This window comes from Nannobrachium achirus (genome assembly GCF_963921795.1).
Source record: "Nannobrachium achirus genome assembly, chromosome: 3".
NCBI lineage: Eukaryota > Metazoa > Chordata > Actinopteri > Myctophiformes > Myctophidae > Nannobrachium > Nannobrachium achirus.
The window spans coordinates 55854386-55876112 of record NC_137812.1 but is presented as its reverse complement, the minus strand read 5'-3'; the positions used below and the strand labels follow the sequence as shown (position 1 = coordinate 55876112).

The 21727-nt window shown below is 47.2% G+C and overlaps 1 protein-coding gene across 1 annotated transcript in view; it reads left to right on the top strand.

The window, feature by feature from the left end:
• cacng2b (calcium channel, voltage-dependent, gamma subunit 2b) overlaps nt 1-21727 on the top strand; it is a gene marked incomplete at its 3' end in the record, with an annotated part of 106066 nt that overhangs the window by 73301 nt on the left and 11038 nt on the right. The window lies entirely within an intron of this gene.

Sequence of the window (21727 nt, the reverse complement as noted above, 5' to 3'; positions counted from 1 at the left end):
ATATAGGGGTGTCACACCAAATTCTGGGCCCTGGGTACAAGGATTCACTGCGGGCCCCCCATGAATGTTAACTATTGAAAAATAGCAGATATACAAGCTCACAGCGCGGCACCGAGTGCAGCGCTGCAAGCTTGTAGATCTGCTATTTTTGAAAAATCGTGAAAATGTGTGCCAAGAAATCTATGTTTTCATGTCAGTGATGCTCAAACTTTTTCATGTGAAGGACCCCCCATCTCAAAATATTTAGTTCCAGGGACCCCCCAGAAGCAAAATTTGAGTTACAAATGTTCACTTAAAAAATACATATATTCAAAGATTTGCGCACATTTTCACGACTTTTCCAAAATAGCAGATCTACAAGCTTGCAGCGCGGCACTCGGTGCCGCGCTGTGAGCTTGTATATCTGCTATTTTTCAATAGCTAAAGTTACCTGGGCCCCTCCACCTTGGGCCCTAGTAACTCAGTCCCACTTTCCTACCCCTTGTGACGCCCCTGCTTCTATATATCCATACTGCAGGGGTCTTCAACGTCTTCAGGCCAAGGACCCCTTAGCTCTGAGAGAGATGAAGCAGGGACCCCCACTACATATCGTATAAAATTGTGTTTTGCAGATTAGAAATGTACATGGATGATTTCTTATACAGTTTAGACTTGATAGCACTATCATCTGTGCAGGTTGGATTAATGTGTATTTTCTTATATTTAACCGCTTGAACTGTCAATACCTACTACTACTATTCTGCTCTTCTTTTCCCTCACTCTCAGTGTACAAATACCAAATGGACATGTATACAGCACACTTAGTGTTACAAGGTTCAAGGTTCAAGGTTGTACTTTATTGTTACGTCTTTTGTACAGGTACATAAGAGAGTAAAACTTGTTTTTGTTCGGCTTCCTTTCAGACAATGCAGTGGTACCGGTATATATAAAAACAGCAAAACAACAAAAGCACAACACATCTAAAGATAACATAATAAGTTATAAGTAATAATGGCTTAGGTCAGAAAGAGAGTGCAAAAGGCTAAAGGGCAAAGAGAATGTACAAAGCATCCTCAGCCGTACATGTGCATAAAGTTTGGTATATTATTGTATACACCAGGGTTCCCCAATTAGTTTTCCCCAAGGGCCGAATTATGTCTAGGGTACCAAGCCGAGGGCCACAACATTGCAGGGGGCAATGGTGGCGTTCCCACTACTCCAGCGACAGTTTTCGTCATTGTCGGGTGAAAATCTTATACGTCCAAAACCGTTTGTTTGGAATTTATCATTTTAAAAATGATTTAAACTAGTGAAAACAGCCGATCTACAAGCGGTGCGAGGCGTTGTGTGCTTGTAGATCTGCTGTTTTCACTACTTTTGTGCGACGGCCTTGTATGATTTGCCAAAGAACATACAAATTTGGAGATACGAGATTTCCACCCGACAACGACGATATACTAGTGTTGTTGCTGCTCTTATACCACCATTATTACTGGGGTTGGTGTGGGCCAGACAGTAGCCCCCCGCGGGCCGCCTATTGCCAGGCTATTGGGGAACCCTGGTATACACCCATGACATTATGTTTCCTTAGTAGCTACTGTACTACAAAAGGAAAACATGAAGACTGGATTTCACTGCGTATTATAGAGTTCTAACTCAGCCTCATCTCATGAAACATGAACACGTGCTTCTAATCATCGTCTCCATTTGTTTTTGCATTGCTGACATCAAGTGAAAACGTGCTCTCTCCAAAATGGAAATTGGAGAGAGCAGTTTTTAATGAATAATGTACCAAAGTGATTCAAGTCGCTTTTTTTAATACACCCTAGGGTCATAGAACTAACCCAGTCCATTAAAATGAAAAGTCAATGTAAACCTTTGAATATAGGAAAGGAAAAACAAAACACTAAACATGGACCAATAATGCTTTTGGTTTTCTTCTTCCAAAATGTGAGTCAAATACATCAGTGATTCACAACATGTGGGCTGGATCCCACTGTTGGCAATAGTTTGTCGTTTTGATGGTAATAGTTTTGTACTTTGAGATTAAGATTTAAAACTTTTATTTATTTATAAAGTGACAATTTAAGGATTTTCAAGACCAAAACTGTCAAATATTAAGTAAGAAATAGGCGAACATTGTGGAAAATAGCAGATCTACATGCTCACAACGCCTCGCAATGCGATCTGCTATTTTCACAATATTTATCTGTGGAACCGAGTCACATTAAATGTAATACCTACAATTCCAAGTGCCTGTCAGGGTGGGGGTCCCCAGTTCATATATGTTTATTTTGAGGGTCACAGCCTAAAAAGGTTTGAGAACCCCATCGTTACAGTAACAAGTGGTGTCACATGTTGACAAGGGGGGATGTGTGGACATTATCTCCAACGGCGCTGAGTTGGCTGAAGCGGACGTCACAGCGCTCCGTGCGGCGACCCGCTCGGTGGTGCCTCCATCCTTTTAGCTTTTTTTTTTTTTGGTAACTGTAGCAACTGTAGTATTGTTACTTCCACGCAAGTAAAGTTCGTCCACCACTGTGTGCGTGCGGGTGGGTGGGGGAGGGGGGAGGGCGGGGGATGAGGAGGACAAGGCGAAGGAGGTGGAAGGGTTGCGGCTAGCGGTACAGTGCTGCCGCTCTCCCCAACGGCCTGCCAATTAGGACACCGTCTTCTATAAATACTGTGGGCTCCGCTATGTGGGTCGCACCTTTCTCTCTCTCTACTCCCTCTGTCTGTCTGTCTGTCTGTCTGTCTGTCCATCCCTCTCTCTCTCTCTCTCTCTCTCTCTCTCTCTCTCTCTCTCTCTCTCTCTCTCTCTCTCTCTCTCTCTCTCTCTCCATCTGTCTGTCTGTCTGTACATCACTCTCTGTCTGTCTGGGGCTGCAGGGGTAAAGGGCATGGTGCCATAGTTGAGTGATTCTCAACCTGTGGGTCGGGCCCCCAAAACACAAAGAATAAACCAGTGCTGTGCCCCCCTGTAGGCGTGTAAACGCAAGGTTCTGGAGAATCACTCATTCAATGGGTCTTCAGCAACAATACACCTGCACAGTGTGGAGTATACATCTCTGGGTGGTAGTTGCCCTGTTTTTGCGTCCTGCTGTATAAAAGGTCACTTGTCCACCCCCTGTACTAACTGTGGAACTGTGTTGGCCTATATTTTTAACCTATGAAGTAATTTGGAAATGTATATTACTGTAGGTTCGGGCCGTTACAAGCTACGAGGCCCTCACACCTACGCCGCCGATCTGACTGATATGCCCATATATGGAGATCTCTGTATCTGTCAGTCCTTGTCCTTTTTATGCCCATATATGGAGATCCCTGATGTCATCAGTATATGCCCACATATGGTGATATCTGTATCTGACAGTCCTTGTCCCAGACTCCTTGTCCCTTTTATGCCCATATAAGGAGATATTTGTATCTGTCAGTCCTTGTCCCTTTGATGCCCATATACGGAGATCCCTGATGTTACACTTATATGCTCATATATGGGCAGGCCCCCATTTGTGCCCATATATGGAGCTGACCCGCGTGTGATTTGTTGCTCCTGATGCCATGACGACACATTGAGTGTTAGACAACAGACTCCATATTTGAGCGTAGCTGCATTGGGAACTCCTTATTGCGACCGTCAGGGAGCAGTTTACTATGAAAACCTCCACCGTCCGTCCGTCCGTCCGTCCGTCCGTCCATCCGTCCGTCCGTCCGTCCGTCACACCTTTGTGACCATCAACAAACGTCACACCTTTGTTGATGTTTAAATCGAAGAGTCTTGGTCAAATACTTCTGTTGGTTTCTGCACTGATCATTTATACAATTCAGCTGTGTTTGCTCGTGTCATCATGATGAGGTCATAAATCAGCCATGCCCAAATATAGATTTTACGGGTTTACATGCTTACTCAGTTATTCGTTTTGTGAAAGTCCTATGACGTCTATGATATCTGACATCATCATACATACATTCCCTTTTATGCCCATAAATGGAGATCCCCTCTGTAGAACCAGCCACTGACATCACTGTAATGTCAGGGGAACCAAATCCCTTTTATGCCCATATATGGATATCCCTGTGATGCCAGGGGAACCAAATCCCTTTTATGCCCATATATGGAGATATGGAGATCCCCGTGTTGCCAGGGTAACAAATCCATTTTATGCCCATATATGGAGATCCCTGTGATGCCAGGGGAACCAAATCCCTTTTACGCCCATATATGGAGATCCCTTATGTCATCAATATTAAGCCCATATCTGTGAATATCTTTGGGTACCAGATGTCTCCATATATGGTTAAATGGTCCGATATACATCACTGGCCAGAAGACCAAGAAATGGTGCAACCTCGCCCTTTGCTTTTCTCCCTATAGGCATCTTACTGGTAGGTAGTTTAATGAGGAATGCAGTATGGTGGTAGGTAGGTAGTTATGGCCTTTGATGTAAGATTTTCACTTTCTAGGATAACTATATTTGCTATTCCCAGATGATGCCCTTTTAGGGTACCCCTCATGCCCATATATGGAGATCCCCAGGCTTTACTAATTAACATAAGTTTTATGCCCATATATGGAGATCAGTGTCCCAATGTCATCAGATATATGGGCATAAATGGACACAGGCAAACTAGATGGGCTGTATGGATATCCAGATGTGTGATGTAAGTGTTTTATTCCAAATGTGGCACCCCACAGACATATTTCCAGAAACAAAATCCCTTTCATGCCCATATATGGAGATTTCTGATGTCATCAATCCCAGGCCCTGTAAAAAACATGGTTGCTATGGTATGAGCAACTTATGTCTCCATATATGGAGATTCAACTTCAATGAGTAACCATGGCAAACTGTCAACTGCCGGTATGTCTTGATAATTGGTAAAACAAACTTTTGGCCTATTTGTGGAGATAATATCTCCCGATTAGGGAGTCTTACTGGTATGGTTATGGCTGAGTCAGGGTTACATGAGCGTGATATCAGGAGCAAAGCTCGAAACACATTGCTTTGCGTTGCGTTATGCGCTTGTTGATCTGCTACTTTTGCTGTTTTCCAATTTGAATCCTGAAAATGAACAGTTTAGGACAGGGGTCTTCAACGTTTTCAGGCCAAGGACCCCTTAGTCGAGAGAGAGAGATGAAGCAGGGACCCCCACAACCCATGGATACCATATAGTTTCATCGTTTGACAGCACAATCATCAGTGTATTTTGTGGACAACCTGAAAATGTGCCGATGACGTCATTGCGAGGGACTTGAAATCAGGGACGTGCTGGCCATTGGGAAAAGCGGGACAGCTCCCGAACGGCCGGTTCATTCCCGGCCGGTCCAGGCTGGCCATTAGGAAAAATAAATAAATAAAATTCCGGCCTTTGTTCCACTTTGGGGGGCTGGGCGGCCAACAAAGTATATCGTCACTGTCGGGCAGAAACCTCGTATCTCCAAGTTTCAAATGTGTAAATTTTTTCGCAAAGCAAAGCCCGGCTTCATCATACAAGGCCGTCGCACAAAAGTAGTGAAAACAGCCGATCTACAAGCACACAACGCCTCGCGGTGCGAGGCGTTGTGTGCTTGTAGATCGGCTGTTTTCACTAGTTTAAATCATTTTTAAAATGATAAATACAAAACAAACGGTTTTGGACATACCTGTACAAGGTTTCCATCCGACAACGACGAAATATAACTCATGTAATTGGCCCCCTGGATTGTCACTTTGTCACAAATCTTTGAGTAGTAATCTTTGAATAGAGAGAGATCTCTCTCTATAGCGCGCAATGAGGGCCTCTCCAACTCTTTTTCCCGGGCTGAATCAGGGGCCCAGCACGTCCCTGCTTGAAATGAATGGCAACTGCAGCCTTTCTCTTCCTGCACTGTTATGTTAGCACACTAAACACATACTGTAGCCCGGTTGTTGCATCAATAATAATAAAAATCACTCCTAGTGCGAAATGAGCAGTGCTATTTATGAGTTTATTTCATTAAAGCGTCACGCGAAGCTGGAAAGAGGAAGGACGGCCGCCTGATGACTACAACATGACGTAACGTTATTTTCGTAGTAATGCGAATCAATGAGTTTATTCTCGCTAGTCGTGGTACGAGTTCAGAATAAAAGATCAACATACCAAAGGATTATTATACCAAAAGAAACAAAACATTTTGGAGTTCTGAATCCTGGTTTGGTGGTTCCAGCAAACCTGTAGTCCACCTGATGACATGACGTAGGACGTAGGTTCTTTCCGCTCCCGACCGGATCAGAAACCAGAAAATCTACTGATCCCAGGCTGGGCCACATGTAGGCCAGATGTAGGCCAGATGTAGGCCAGATGTAGGCCATGCTTCAGAGCCCAGACATTTTTTGGAGCCCTGACTAAGCCAGATGTTGGAGCTTAGCTCCTTCCAGGAACACCACCAAAAAAAAAGAAAAAAAAAGAAAAGAAAAGAAACCCAATTAAAACCCTTAAAGGAGTAGTTCACCCCCAAAATGTTTTTTTTTCTTTTCTATTGATTACTCATGCCATGGAGATTTGAGTGAGTGAGATTTGAATAGGACCTGAAGAGGCGGAGTATTGAATATGTATCTCCTTCACACCATCCGTACTGTACCTTTTTCTCTACACTCTCACTCTCACACTCAACCACTTAACCACACTTAAAAACACAACCACATTTAACACTTTAAAGCTCACGCTGCATTGCGCTGTAGATCTGCTATCATCATCGCAAGATGTTCGCCTAGTTTAACCCAATTCAACCCAAGCCTATTATGATGACCTGCTGCAGAACAGGGAAACTGTAGGGTTCATGTGGTTAACCTCTGTCTCGGTCTCCTTCTACCATCTCTCTCCAGTAAAATCATCATTTCAATCTGAGAGGGTACAAATCACCGATGTCGGGTGGAAACCTCGCAAGTAAAGCCCTGCTTCATCATACAAGGCTGTCGCACAAAAGTAGTGAAAACAGCCAATCTACAAGCACACAAGGCCTCGCACTTGAATCATTTTTAAAATGGTAAATGCAAAACGAACGGTTTTGGACATACAAGGTTTTCACCCGACAACGACGAAATGCAAACTGCATCTGTACCCCCTACAAATCTCTCTCTCTCTCTCTCTCTCTCTCTCTCTCTCTCTCTCTCTCCCACACACACACACACACACACACACACACACACACACACACACACACACACACACACACACACACACACACACACCAACTCCTCTCTGGGTGAATTCACACATGAAGTTACATAAGGGAAGCAGTACTGCTGTGTGTTGTAGAGCCATAACACACCCACCACCCACGAGAGAGAGAGAGAGAGAGAGAGAGAGAGAGAGAGAGAGAGAGAGAGAGAGAGAGAGAGAGAGAGAGAGAGAGATAGCAGGGGACAGAGAAGGTGAGTGAGGCAGGTTAAAAGAAGAGCATATGGGAATAAGGGAGAGGATGCAAGAAAACTAGAAACTACATTAAAGTACAGTATGGATCCGCCAACCAGTTGCCTGCTGTCAACACTAGGGCCAGGCAGTTGACTGGAAATATAATGAAACTGATATTTATTTCCCCCCATAATGAATCAAATTATAACCAATTATAAATCCATTACTCTGATTAATCACATACTGTAAGCCTGCATTATACTTGGTTGTATGCCTATTTGGGCATATATGGAGATCCGGTTGTCCAGAACCACCAATCCCACTGATATGCCCATACATGGACAGACCGAATTCAAACTCTGACTGCCCTAAACTCCATATTTTTGAATGCCTGACGTCATGTAATAGAATAGACTCCTTGGGGTTTTTTGGGTTACTGTATATGTCTATACTGTATATGCACATACTGTCCTTTTGAGCGGTGGTCACACCGTCTCCTATACGTGGCCGTGTGTGTGGGTATGTATGTATGTATGCGTCCGTCCGTCCGTCCGTCCGTGCCTGTATGTAGCCTGCAGTACCTTTTCTGACCACACATGTCAAGGGAGGGGCGCTGTTGTTCAGACTCACATTCACACACACACACACACACACACACATACATACACACACACACGTGCATGCACGCACGCACGCACGCACGCACACACGCCGTGACGGCAGTCCAGGGGTGCCGCGAGATCATTTGATAATATTTGGAATTTATTTGGACACTTGAAAAAATATTGAGTATAATTTTAAACTTGAAGTACAAAGTTATTTTGAGTCAGTTCTAACCAAAATTGCTCTTATCGCAACGTTTTCCTCGCAACATAATCACTAAAATATTGTCATTGTCGGGCAAAAACCTTGTATCTCCAAGTTTCAAATGTGTAAGGCGCTCTACAGACGGACAGCGGTTGCCGCCGGGGCTCCCGCTTGGATCTGCGAGGACCGCGCCGCGGTGATACACAAACACACTCGCTCTTTGAGTAAACGCTGCGCGGTATTTCACAAAGATGAACACAATCCATCTCTCACCGCCCGCGTACGCATGCACAAACGAGCACGCTCGCGGGGATTTTCACGGGACTGCGCCCGCTCGCCTCGCCGCCCCAAAACTTCGCTGCGCGGCTGAAAAAGCCGCCCGCCTCCCGTTGAAAATGAATTGCTAGGAGGCGGTGACCGCGTACCGTGTGCAATCCCCTTAAGTCTTTTGGTAAAGCAAAGCCCTGCTTCATCAACAAAAACTAGTGACAAAAACTAGTGAAAACAGCCGATCTAGCAGCTTGTAGATCTATGGTTTTCACTAGTTTAGTACATTTTATAGATGATAAATACAAAACGAACGGTTTTGGACATACAAGTTTCCACCCGACAACGACGATATGCTATAAATACAAGGTGCTGGGAGTGACAATTATAAAGTAGGGGTGCCTCGGATTAAAAAAATATTGATGGGGTGCCCTGAGACAAAAAGGTCTGGGAACCCCTGCCCTAAAACACTTGTTCTAATGCTAAGAGCAAGTTTGAGAAGTTGATGTTTAAGTTGTTTGAGTGAAGCTACGCGAGCTAATAACACAATCTTTATTAGAAATCTACATGCTAGTGCTATGAAGATGATATCCGAAGTGCCCTAGCACTCATAAAACGCAGTGTGTGTGGACACAGGCCGCACATGAAAGTCCTTTAAACATTTGCAGTCTTCTCTGTCGCTCGGCAGCGTGCAGTACCGTAATTCCACACATGCGCAGTTAATCATCCCATAGCTTGCGGGGCTGTAACCATGGTGACGATAGATCCCATAGCCCGGTGTTTACATAAAAACGTTAATAAACAGCTTACATTTTGGGAAAGTCGTCGGAAAGGCGTCGACATTTTGTGCAGCGCATAATGCTAATGATGTGCAAATTCAGATCAATTGCTCCAGCCACTGAGGAGAACCGGACAGAACAGACAGATTTTGATAACAGGGGTTTCTTTATTTATATGTGGGATGTACAGTAGGATACCTGTGGATGTAGTGTGAGAACCTACAGCCCCATGCCCTACAGCCTACGTTGACAAACGTGTCTTGAAGTTTTAATAGTGTAGTGCATTCTAATGTACCAATGTATTTCTTATGTGCTTCACCAACTTCTAATACACTTTTACCTGACTTGCATTGTTTGGGCATTGGGCAAATATGAAATAAACTAACCAAATTAAAACATAGCAGGTAGAAATTAAATTATATTTATTTGCTGCCAAATGTAGTGAAGGTCACAGTGACTTTCACCTTTGAGCTTTGAACACCATTTTCAAACCAGTTCAACTTTGAGTTCAAGTGGACGTTTGTGTAAGATCTTACTGTACTTAATGTACAGAATCGCTGTATGTATGTCTGTTATTTGCGTCACTGCCGACCCAAGGGACGTGTATATGCCTTCAACTCAGTCTGATGATATACATTATAAGGCATATATGGAGATTCATTTGTCCAGAAGGAGAGAGAATGCAACGTTGAAAAGAACACTAAAGATTGTGTAGCTGCTGGAGTTTTGCACAGCTCTTGCTCAGTCTGTCCAAGCAGGGTTCAGTAGGACCCGGGGTCCCGGGTCAATTTGGTTACGTTTGTAACCTCTCAGAGTTAAATGAAAAACGTAGTCCATGGTGTTGTCAAAGCGGTCCAGTTGAAGAGGAACGGTACTGGTCTTAGGGGCTTTGATTCAGGCGTGATGAAGTGTGAAGTGCAGTGGCTATCACTGTGCTTACATGCTTGAGTGTTTGCGTGTGTGCGTGCGTGCGTGCTTGAGTGTTTGCGTGCGTGCGTGCGTGCGTGCGTGCGTGCGTGTGTTATCTGTATGGGATTAGATATGGCCATGTCTTTAGCTGGGGGCCTTCAGTAAGTGACTTGAACAAGACACACAATCACATACAGTACTGTACATGCACACACACACACACACACACACACACACACACACACACGCGCGCACGCACGCACGCACACACACACACGCCTGCACACACACAGGTCTGATTTGGTCTCGGAACGCTTTGAAGTGGAAGTAGGGTGCAGTCTTGCCGTTGCTATAATTAGACGGCTGCATTCTCATATACATAATGCTAATACTCTGGATCACACGACGTCACCGCTTGATGACATCACCCGGCGCGTTGATGTCACTGCGGTTATTTTTGGAACAGCTGCTCTGACATGTGGGCAAAACGTTGTTTGGATGAGTAATAGGATTATGTTAATGAGCGGCACATTCCTCCATCCCAACCATGAGGCTTTTAGCATCGCCACGCAAATAGTCTTTATACGGTATGTCGCTGTCTCGGAGAAACCTTGTATGTCCAAAGCTATTCTTATTTTAAAAACAGGTACACATTATTGTGTATCATTATTTTATGCTTTAACTATTGAAAAATAGCAGATATACAAGCTCACAGCGCGGCACCGAGTGCCGCGCTGTGAGCTTGTAGATCTGCTATTTTTGAAAAATCGTGAAAATTTGAATTTTGACCCGATTCTATGAGTGTCTTTTGAATCCTTCTAAGGTTTTTTTGAAAAACCCATGTTTCTATGTCAGCAACCTGGCCAGCCATCGTCAAAGAAAAGGTCCTTTACACTTAACTGGAGCTCAGTTAGTCTGTTCTTGAGAGACTACTAAACCTTTTCATGTGAAGGATCCCCAAAATGATATTTATTTGGCCACGGACCCCCATCTCAAAATATCTAGTTTACTGTCAATATTCCAGGATGACCTCCCACTTGGGTAATGACGCCCCCTGGCGATCATTCAGAGAAACTACTTCAGCTCCCGTACTAACGTAGGTAGGAAGGGCCTGTCACTCAAACCGGAGTGACCCGCCTCCAGGCTATATAAGCCCCCGGAGGCGGAAGTAACATCCTCTTTTCACTCTCTGCGATATCACATTCAGATAAGTTGAAACTCAGCCTTTGTATTTTATTCTTCGCGCATTAGCCTAAAGCGGTGGCATTGGAGTCGCCCACCGGCGAGTGTAGAATTATACCCGTACTTAAGAATAATTATTCTTGTCCCGTCCTAAACCGACGGTTTTCTTTTCTATAACAAAGAAATTTACCGCTTGTTCAGGCTTCTGCCCGAACCAAGCGTGGCCTAGCTTTAGCCGTTAGCTTGTTAGCTCGTCAGCTTCCTTTGTTAACGTTAGCTACATTGCTTCGCTATGAACCCTCTTGCTTTCTGCCGAGGGAATGTATGTTTGTTCTGCTGTTAGCTTGTTAAGGCCTCTGCCTGAACCAAGCGTGGCCTAGCATTAGCCGTTAGCTCGTTGCTCGACAGCTTCCTTGTTAACATTAGCTACATGTTTTGCTATGGTCCCTCTTGCTTTTCTGCCGAGGGAATGTATGTTTATGCCTGAACCAAGTTTGGCCTAGCTTTAGCCGTTAGCTCGTTGCTCGACAGCTTCCTTGTTAACGTTAACTACACTGCTTCGCTATGGTACATCGGTTCCACCTGGCTAGGGCAGGCCTCGGAGCCTGCGCTCCACCAGGAGGGCTTAACGCTCTGGATCCTACAGCCCAGGCTGTCCGCCCCAGGCGGCCCGCACCGATAGTCAAGGTGCGGCGCTGCCGTCCGGGGCACCGCTTGTTCAGCAGCGCGCCTTGGTCAAGATGGCGCCAAGCGACGTGAGACACCGCCTGCCGTGCAGCCGACCGCAGCTAGCTCCACTGTCACTGGAGCTGGCGGGTCTGGCGGAGTTACCGCGAGGAAGGTGACTAAGAAGTCTAACAATATCCCTCCGGTGACCTTTCTCCTACGGGCGCGGTGCCTAAAGAGTAGCGTTGTGATGTGACCGTCGGGGACGTCCCCTTCGACGTGAACTTTAACAAAGCAGTCCGATCCTTCAGGCGCGAATCGGACCTGAGCTCCAGTCAGAGCTAGGGTTCGTACTCAGGATACTCTGAGGACGAGAAGGAGGAGGACATGGCGGAGGAGGATGGCTCTCGCCCTGTCTTTACAGTGAAAGGTAAGGCCCCTGCGGCGCCAGCACTTCAACTGCCCCTCCACCCGCCAGTCAAGCGGGTGGAGCGGGTGGAGCGATGGCAGAGGACTTTGGTTTTCTGCAACGGAGATGTTGGATTCACTAAAGCGCTACAATCCTCATGGAAGTTACACAAGCACAATCTTTTCTGGGTTCTGTCAGACCCCAGTATAGAGTGGTGGGCACGACGTTTATTTTCTGTACCCCGCGTCGGGGAAAGGAAAATGAGAATGTCGATGTATATGCCTCCTGTGTCCCAGATAGATCTGTTGAAAGAACAAAGTCTGTTTCTGTCCAACTCTATTGCACTAGCACAGATGACTCCATCTTGCATGACTCCTGTAAAAGTGTTGAAAGTCCTGTCAGGATTTTTTAATCAATCAGGGGTTTTATCAGCAACCAGTATTGTTAATGTCAAACATTTATATGGTTCCTCTTACACGCGAGGGGAATATCCCTCGCGTGAACAATGCAATGAATTTAACGATGAGTCACTAATTCTGTCGGCCTACTATGAGCCCTCGTCACGGGACAAGCATGAAGGCCATAGCGCAGGTATTAAACGTAAAAGTTCCTCCCCTGTCAGGGGAGAATGCTTTAGTTGCGGACATTGTAGAGGTTGATTGTGTTGGGGCAGGGGTCCGTGGTGTCACCCGGTTCCCCTCCCCCCAAACGAGGACGTTTATTTTCCCCGCGTCGGGGAAATAAAAATGAGAATGTCAATGAATATGCCTCTTGTGTCCCAGATAAATCTGTTGAAAGAACAAAGTCTGTTTCTGTCCAACTCTATTGCGCAGATGGCTCCATCTTGCATGCCCCCTGTAAAATTGATGTAGTCCTGTCAGGACTCCTTTGTCAATCACAGGTTGTGTCAGCAACCAGTAATGTTATGTCAAACATTTAGATGGTTCCCCTTACACGCGAGGAGAATATCCCTCGCGTGGTCAATGCAATGAATTAACAATGAGTCACAAAATTCTGCCGGCCTACTAATGAGCCCTCGTCAAGGGTCAAACATAAAGGCCTTCCCCGCGTCGGGGAAATGGAGATGAGATGTCCCAGATAAATCTGTTGAAAGAACAAGTCTGTTTCTGTCCAACTCTATTGCACAGACGACTCCATCTTGCATGCCTCCTGTAGTATTGATGAAGTCCTGTCAGGACTCGTTAATCAATCACAGGTTTTTGTCAGCAACCAGTAATGTTAATGTCAAACAATTATGTGGTTCCTCATGCGCGCGAGTGGAATATCCCTCGCGTCGACAATATGACTCCTTTATGCATGCCTCCTGTAAGAATGATGGAGTCCCGTCAGGACTCCTTAATCAATCACAGGTTTTTATCAGCAACCAGTAATGTTAACGTCAAACAATTATGTGGTTCCTCATGCGCGCGAGTGGGCTTTCCCTCGCGTGAGCGATGCTATGAATTTAACTTTGAGTCAGAAATTCTGTCGGCCTACTATGAGCCCGGGTCAAGGGACAAGCATAAAGGCCTTAGAGCAGGTATTAAACGTAAAAGTTCCTCTCCTGTCAGGGGAGAATGCTTTAGTTGTGGGCGAGTCTGTTTATCAGTCGAATCGCTTGGTTCTTCCTGTCTCTCTATCGAGCGAAGTGCGAACGCTTCCGGTGACACCGGATACGGATTCGCTCGCTCCCCGCTTCCGGTCCCGCCGCAAAATAGCTCCGCTAGTCAAGCGGTACAACCAGAAGGTGTTTCCGCCATGCGGCCTATTGAACCCTTGCGCTCCGCATCCGGTCGTTCCGGATACGGATACGCAGGTCTCCCGCTTCCGGTCCAGTCGCCAAATAGCTCCGCCGTCACGGAAGCACAGTGGTGGGGTTTCTCTCTCTCAAAACACGCTAGCACGCTGCGCGTGCCAGTGGAGGTTATGCGTAAAAGTTCCTCTCCTGTCAGGGGAGAATGCTTTAGTTGTGGGCGAGTCTGTTTATCAGTCGAATCGCTTTGCTCCTCCTGTTGCTCTATCGAGCGAAAACCGAACGCTTCCGGTTTCACCGGATACGGATTCGCTAGCTCCCCGCTTCCGGTCCGGCCGCAAAAAGCTCCGCTAGTCAAGCGGTACAATCAGAAGGTGTTCCCGCCTTGCGGCCTATTGAACCCCTGCGCTCCGCATCCGGGTGTTCCGGATACGGATACGCAGGTTCCCCACTTCCGGTCCGGCCGCCAAAAAGCTCCGCCGTCACGGAAGCACAGTGGTGGGGTTTCTCTCGCTCAAAACACGCTAGCACGCTGCGCGCGCCAGTGGAAGTTATGCAACCCGAGCCATTGGGTATTTCGAACGATAACCAGGGGTTACAGGTTACAGTTCGCAGACATACCCCCGCTCTCGAGCAGGGTTATTCATACCAGGGCGCGTGGTTTAAAAGCAAATCTTTTGAGAGAAGAGATCAGCTCCTTGCTAAGCGAGGGTGCTATAGTGGAGCTGGACAGGACCCAATCCCGCATGGGATTTTGGAGCCGTTATTTCCTGGTGCCCAAAAAAGGGGGGGGGGCTACGTCCCATCCTGGACCTAAAGGCACTAAACGTGTACCTGAAGAAATACGTTTTCAGGATGCTAACTGTACCCACCATGTTACGGTCGGTCAGGCAAGGGGATTTCCACTGTTCAGTGGATCTGAAGGATGCTTATCAGCACGTCCAGATTTATCCCCCACACAGGAAATTCCTACGGTTCGCCTTCGAGGGTCGCCTGTACGAGTATACAGTACTCCCTTTCGGTCTGTCACTGAGCCCGAGGGTTTTCGTGAAAGTGACCGAAGCAGCCATCGCCCCGCTGAGACAGCAGGGCGTCAGGTTGGCGACGTACATCGACGTTTGGATGATTTCAGCGAGCTCCGCCCACGAAGTGGCGCGTCACACACAAGTGGTTTTGGCTCACCTGAAGGCCTTAGGTTTCATAGTCAACCACGGCAAGAGCATGCTGACTCCAGCAAGTCGTCTTACATTCATTGGGGTCCTTCTGGACTCATCCGACATGTCGGCCCGTCTCTCAGAGAAGAGGGTGGACAGGTTTCGGGAATGTCTCGACTCCTTTTCAAGTGGGCCAGGAGGTCACTTACAGGAGTTGCATGGTACTGACGGGAATGATGGCTTCCGCAGTACATCTGTTGCGTTTGGGCAGGTTTCATATGAGACCTTTTCAAAGATGGATGTTATCCCTCGGGATCCCGCCCTCCTTGAAGTACAAGAAGGTTACGGTTTCCCCTTCCTGCGCGATCGCCCTGTCTCCGTGGCTGGTGGAGGGGTTCCTCACCAGCGGAGTCTCGATTGGCGAGGTGGTTTCCCGCAAGTCGATCACGACAGACGCCAGTCTTAGTGGATGGGGAGCCACTTTCGAGGGGCGCACAGCGCAGGGGCTTTGGCCTCTGGAGATGAGGGGTCGTCACATCAACTATTTGGAGTTGATGGCTATACTCCTGGCGCTCAAGCATTTCGAGCCTTGGATTTTGCATTGTCACGTCCTGGTCAGGACAGACAATACGACGGCCATGTTTTATGTCAACAAACAAGGGGGCCTGTCGTCGTTGCCACTGGACCGTCTGGCTCGAGAATTGACGGTTTGGTGCTTGTCGCGCCTCAAGTCGATCAGGGCCTTACACGTCCCAGGTCTCCTCAACAGCGGAGCAGATCTCCTGTCCAGGGGAGGTCCTCGCTACGAGGACTGGTCTCTCCACCCCAGGGTGGCGAGCCAGATTTTTCGCAAGTTCGGTCAGCCAGTGGCGGACCTGTTTGCGTCAGCGGAGAATACGAAGTGTCCGTTGTTCTTCGCGGTGAAGGGCAGTCCTCCCTTGGGGTTGGACGCCTTAGCGCACACGTGGCCGAGAGGTCTACTGTACGCGTTTCCCCCCTTCGACTTAATCCGACCCACTCTGGAGAGAGTCAGGAGGTTCGGTCTGGAGATGCTCCTGGTGGCTCCCTACAAGGGCACGTGGAGATCGGCGATCGCCCCTCTCCTTTGCGAACCGGGTTGGCAGCTGCCTCAGTGCAGGGACCTGTTGAGTCAGGCCAGGGGGGAGATCTTCCACCAAGACCTGCAGGTCCTAGACCTGTGGGTTTGGCACGTGAAAGGTTAAACCTGCTGGCAGCCGGTTTTTCTTCTGAAGTGGTTGCTACCATTCAGAGTGCTAAGGCGCCCTCTACGAGGGCGTCTTATGATGGAAGGTGGAATGCCTTTGAGGACTGGTGTGAGTCGCGTGTTCCACCTGTGGTGGCTCATGTGGCGTCAGCCCAGGAAATTCTGGAATTTATGCAGAACCGCTTGAAAAGTGGTCTGGCATTTTCTACCCTTAGGGGGTATTTGGCGGCTATTAATGCCTGTCACCTGGGGGTGGCGGGCAAGGCACCTTCTAAAGTCCCGGAGGTCATCAAGTTCATGCAAGGAGTTGAACGTTTGAGGCCGGTGACTAGGTCTTTGTTCCCAGTTTGGGATCTGCAGGTGGTTCTAGGGGGCCTATGTCGGGCTCCCTTTGAGCCGCTTGTAGGGATGCCTTTGAAACTTTTGAGTTTCAAGACGGCTCTTTTGCTGGCTTTGGCCACGGCTAAAAGAGTTGGTGACCTGCAAGCTCTCTCGGTGTCTGCGGAGTGCATGCAGTTTATGAACAATGATCTCAAGGTGTTGCTCAAGCCTCATCTTAAGTTTGTTCCTAAGAACATGGTGGTTCCTAAGGAGCCTGTTGTTCTTCTGGCTTTTCATCCTCCTCCGTTTGTCTCGGTGGAGGATGAACGGCTGAATTGCCTTTGTCCTGTCAGGGCATTGAAGGCCTACTGTGACAGGACTGCTGGTTCTAGAGCTTCTTCTCAGCTCTTCGTGGAAATGGGCAATGTTCTTGTCAGAAAGCCGGTGTCTAGACCCACTCTTTCGAGGTGGATTGTGGATGCTATTAGGCTGGCTTACTCTAGTGCGGGTGTGGAAGTGCCGGCGGCACTTAAAGCCCATAGCACTAGAGGTGTGGCTACTTCGTGGGCACTGGCAAAGGGAGTCTCCGTTCAGGAGATTTGTGTTTCGGCGAATTGGTCTTCGCCTTCTACCTTTGCAGCCTACTATCACCTGGATATCGAATCCTCTTCGCTAGCGCATTCGGTTCTGGGTGCAGTTGCCTCCTCTACGTCATAGAGGAGTCGGATCTTCCCCTCCCACAGGTGGGCATGTAGCCACCTGGGGTATTTTGGGGGGACCCTGTGTTTTCCTTATATAGTGTGTCTTACTTATAAGGCGGACTTGTCCTTTTCATTCAGTTGAATGAGGCGGACTTCGGTCTGTCAGGGTCTCTCCTTATTTTCTCATGCCTTCACACCCAGGTCCGGTGGGCCTGGGACCTTCTGGGTGATGGGTCACGCCCGTTTGGGCTGTGCTCACCCGTATGAGGGGTGTGTGGGGGTATGAGAGTAGGTTGTGGCTTAGAGGGGAGTTTAAGAATCCCAAGTGGGAGGTCATCCTGGAATATTGACAGTAAACGGTAGGTTCCGTACGGAACCATTGTTTACTTAGATATGGAAGGATGACCTCCCACTTAATGCCCCTCTGTTTCACTGAATGTGGCAGAGAGTGGTATTAAGAGGATGTTACTTCCGCCTCCGGGGGCTTATATAGCCTGGAGGCGGGTCACTCCGGTTTGAGTGACAGGCCCTTCCTACCTACGTTAGTACGGGAGCTGAAGTAGTTTCTCTGAATGATCGCCAGGGGGCGTCATTACCCAAGTGGGAGGTCATCCTTCCATATCTAAGTAAACAATGGTTCCGTACGGAACCTACCGTTCCATGGACCCCCAGAAGCTAAATTTGAGTTACAAAATAAATGTTCGCTTTGAAAATACATATATATTCAAAGATTTGCACACATTTTCACGACTTTTTCAAAAATAGCAGATCTACAAGCGCATAGCGCGGCACTCGGTGCCGCGCTATGAGCTTGTATATCTGCTATTTTTCACACTGGTTAAATCATTCAATAATTCTAGGCCTAAATGGGTTAACAAACATTTTAAAATAGTGAAATAGCTGATCTACAATCTCTCAATGCATCGCGATGCAACGCATTGAGAGCTTGTAGATCAGCTATTTTCACTTCTTTTGTGCAACACTCTTATATGACGAGGTAGGGTATTAATTTACAGAAAAGCAAAGCGTTGAAATGTGGAGATACAAGGTTTCTGCCCATCAGCAACGATATAATGTGACATTTATGAGTGCGTGTGTTTCCTGCACCTCCCCTTTAATAAACTGGATAGTCTACATTTGACAATATACAGCATTTTCAAATGACTGCATATGTTTATTGTGCATACTACTGTATGAATATTAGATAATCTTAGACACGTCATACACTGTAGTGAACAGAGATACCGTACATACATTAGGCATACTACTTTCTCTCGTGCACGCGCGCACGTTGCACATTGCACACACACACACGCATGCACACACGCACACACGTACACACACACACACACACACACACACACACACACACACACACACACACACACACACACACATTGCAAGGAAAGTTCTATGGGTTCATGCACGGACACATGACACGCGTGTGTGTGTGTGAGATCTCTCCTCTGTGGGTTGTGGAAGTGTGTATTAGAAGAACCCCAGTGGAGAAGAACTGAAAGAGAGAAAGAGAGAGGGAGAGAGAGAGAGATAGAGAGAGGGTGGGAGGCCGATCGATGAGTGTGTTTTCTTTGTAGCCCACTGAGTTGGTGTGACTGTGAGCTACTGTATAGTGTGTGTGAGTGTGAGTGAGCGTGCGTGCGTGCGTGCGTGCGTGCGTGCGTGCGTGCGTGCGTGCGTGTGCATGCGTATTGTGCGTGTAGCCAGGGGCGGACTGGGACATAAATTCAGCCCTGGCATCTTGGCCCAGACCGGCCCACCACAACCGGCACGAACCAAACATAGAAGATCTACAAGCCCACAACGTGTCGTCACGGACACGTTGTGGGCTTGTATATCAGCTGTTATATGTTGGGACTCCTGGGCCCAGTATAGCCTGTGATTGGGCTACTAGGCTGGTATTTAGATGATAGACAAGCCAGTGGGCCAATCATGTGATGTCTCTTTGCTCTGTGGGCTTGTGCTACTGAAGGATTGGCCCTGTCCACTTAGCCCCAAAATAACCTTTTTTTCTTTTGGCCCACAGGCATATGCCCGGTATGCCAAATACCCAGTATACCTGTGTAGCCTACTGTTGTGTGTTTATGTCACGGCTGTGTCCGAATTGTATTGTGTATAACTGTATGTGTGTGTGTGTGTGTGTGTGTGTGTGTGTGTGTGTGTGTGTGTGTGTGTGTGTGTGTGTGTGTGTGTGTGTGTGTGTGTGTGTGTGTGTGTGTGTGTGTGTGTGTGTGTGTGTGCGTGCGTGCGTGCGTGCGTGCGTGCGTGCGTGCTTGCGTGTGTGTGTACTGTATGTATGTATGTATGTACTGTATGTGCATATACAGTATATGTACTGCACTGTGAAACTGTTACACACATGTATGCAGTGCACCTAGGGAGCTCTCCTATTGGTGTCCAACCCCGTCTCTATAACTCAGCCACAATTACAAGGCTCTCCTTTGCTGCAGCTAATGAAACCATAAGTCAGAGAGAGAGAGAGGCACACACACACACACACACACACACACACACACACACACACACACACACACACACACACACACACACACACACACACACACACACACACACACACACACACACTACTGCAGCAGAACCAACCAAGCGCTGGGAGAAGGAGGGATGGAAATATAAGCGAGAGAGCGTGATAAATAAGAGGTAGTGTTTGAAAGTAGGAGTGTGTGTGTGTGCTGTGTGTGTGTGTGTATGTGTGTGTGTGTGTGTGTGTGTGTGTGTGTGTGTGTGTGTGTGTGTGTGTGTGTGTGTGTGTGTGTGTGTGTGTGTGTGTGCGTGCGCGTGTGCGTGTGTTTTTACACTCTTGTTTTGTTGCCATTGCTGCTACAGTATGAAGCTTTCAGTTGAATATACTGTACATTGTTTTGTCAAGCAAAGCATAAATCTGGCTTAGGTCATATTCTTATTCATACAGCGGTCGTGAAGATTGTTGCAAGTGGGCCCCCAAATAATTGGCAAAGACAGAGTTGCTGAGGTATATACCGGGAGTGTCAATCACTGAACAATAACAGTATAGAAATAATTCAAAGAAGGTATTTAGGTTACTTCAGTTTATTGCAGTTAGCATCCAAACAGTAAAGCAGTAGCAGATAGTAGCAAATAGTCCAATCATCATACACGCACACGCTGACTGTCCTTGGTGAAATAGAGGCCCTATATAGTCAAAACCTACTCGTCCCCAAAGTTGCACAATGTCAAAGTGATATAATGTCCTCCTATGAATCTATCAATTCCTTGGACACCAACACATTCTTTCCAGGTTGTGATGACCTCTCGGGAGCCCCCATTAATCTGTTTTGGCTCCACCTTACCAGATTTCTCGGCAACATTGGGCACCAAACTCTGCTCTTTCGCAATGTCCCAGTTCATTAGTTCATCTTTCGTTCATGAACCCATATATACAGTACACGGTTTTGATACTTATAGCAATACTTATTCCTGCCACTACAACAAAATGCACACGGCCCACCCATCTGACCACTAACCCAGCAGCTGCCGAGTTAACATCCAATAATAGCCAAACACTATTAGACAGGCCAAGAGAGAACATTTTGTAATGTTGATGTGTTCATCTGTCAGCCTCCGGCTACACACCCATATGAATATCACATGGATTCCAAAATACTCCATCCAATCCTCCCTGTTCGTTTACAGTAGCTGAATAAAAAGTGGCCTGCCTGCCTGCCTGCCTGCCTGCCTGCGTGTGTGCTTGAGTGGCGTGCCTGCATGTGTCCGATGTGTGCATGTATGCATGTGTGCATGTGTGCGTGCATTCGTGCGTCTCCAATCTCTCCATGCACTCTGATGTGAGTGTGGCAGGGTGCTCCTCCAGGCCAATACATTGGTTGAAAATCTTCCATTTTAGCTCCCTGCCCTGTGCTCACAGCACTGGTTTGCTGAGAGAAAAGAAAGAAAGAGAAAGAAAGAAAGAAAGAAAGAAAGAAAGAAAGAAAGAAAGAAAGAAAGAGACTGATAAAGAGAGAAACAGAGAGAGAGGGAGAGAGCGGTAGGGAGAGAGAGAGAAAGGGATTGCTTGGGGCAAAGCAGCTTCACAGAGAACTGGATGCCCGCAGTTTCCTCTCTGCTCATCTTGAGTGTGTGTGTGTGCGTGTGCGTGCGTGCGTGCGTGCGTGCGTGCGTGCGTGCGTGCTGATGTGGCAACACT